The 1,418-nt window shown below is 43.9% G+C and overlaps 1 pseudogene; it reads right to left on the bottom strand.

Annotated features, from left to right (window-relative positions):
* Positions 1–319: 319 nt before the first annotated feature.
* Positions 320–437, bottom strand: LOC124620622 (annotated as a pseudogene).
* Between the last annotated feature and the right edge of the window lie 981 nt (positions 438–1,418).

Consider the following 1,418-nt stretch of genomic DNA (forward strand, 5'->3'; position numbering starts at 1 on the left):
AATTACGCGGAAATGAGGAAAAAAAAATTCTCTCCACACACCTCGTGCTTATGAAGCAAAGTGCTTACTCGTTCAGCTGTGTACTGCTTGAATCCTAGCGACCATACGACGTATATAAAGCACTCCATCTTCAGACCACATGCAGCCCACCGGGACCCTCCGACCGCCGTGTCATCCTCAGATGAGGATGCGGTTAGGAGGGGCGTTTGATCAGCACACCGCTCTCCCGGTCGTTATGATGGTTTCTTTGACCAGAGCCGCTACTATTCGGTCGAGTAGCTCCTCAATTGGCATCACGAGGCTGAGTACACCTCGAAAAAGTCAACAACGCATGGCAGCCTGGATGGTCACCCATCCAAGTGCCGGCCACGCCCGACAGCGCTTAACTTCGGTGATCTGACGGGAACCGGTGTATACACTGCGGCAAGGCCGTTGCATACGACGTATATAACCACGCCCAAAATTATCAAACTCGATTTTCTCGAAAACGGTAGAGAGTTGTGTCGTGTCGTGTACACTCTACCATTATGAATCAAATCGGTGAGGGGACGTTCGTACTTTTTCCTTTGCAAGAAACCTCGAACATATTTTTTCTTGTAGAACAAATCTCAGTTTTTCACCGTTGAAATAATTTCCAGTGAAAATCATTTGTCTGTTTACGTTCATATTTAGACATAGCGTAGACATTTTCCTTGGTCAGGTACGGTAAAACGTTGATACTATTTTTGCTTTCAGATATTTCGTGTGTCTCGTGGATGAATTCTAGTAGCAAAAATGACATTCCCTCGTGCGTGCTATACAGTGTAACACGAAAACAAAAGAAACAACAAGATAAAGATTAAGAACACACGACATCACAAATTGCATTGCTATAATTGCTTTGGGCTCGGTAGAAGTAGGCTAACTTGGATGTAAGCAGACGCCGTGACACCTCCCTCTTTCCACGCCTGCGCAGTTCGCAACATTGATTTTATTTTATTAGATTCACTCAGGGAGTCAAAAGAACGGTGTTCTTAACCCCCTGTTGCCAGCACCTTGACTGCGTTTATTGTGCTGTTTCTGTCCCTGTCATTTTAGTTCAAAAATGTTCAAATGGCTCTGAGCACTATGGGACTTAACTTCTAAGGTCATCAGTCCCCTAGAACTTAGAACTACTGAAACCTAACTAACCTAAGGACATCACAAACATCCATGCCCGAGGCAGGATTCGAACCTGTAATTTTAGTAAAGCCAGACAGTACCCTCCAAAAGTGATATGGTCCTTTTACTAACACAGCTAGAATTTTTAAAAAATGTCGCCTCATGCTCATGTACTAACACAACTGACTGTTAGAATTTCATTGCTCTGGGATACGTAGTTTCAGAGAAAACCTGTATTACGCTAAAAACAAGAACAGGACAAGTGCGAGTAGAAATCG

Source organism: Schistocerca americana, chromosome 6 (assembly GCF_021461395.2).
Source record: "Schistocerca americana isolate TAMUIC-IGC-003095 chromosome 6, iqSchAmer2.1, whole genome shotgun sequence".
In the NCBI taxonomy this organism is placed as follows: Eukaryota; Metazoa; Arthropoda; class Insecta; order Orthoptera; family Acrididae; genus Schistocerca; species Schistocerca americana.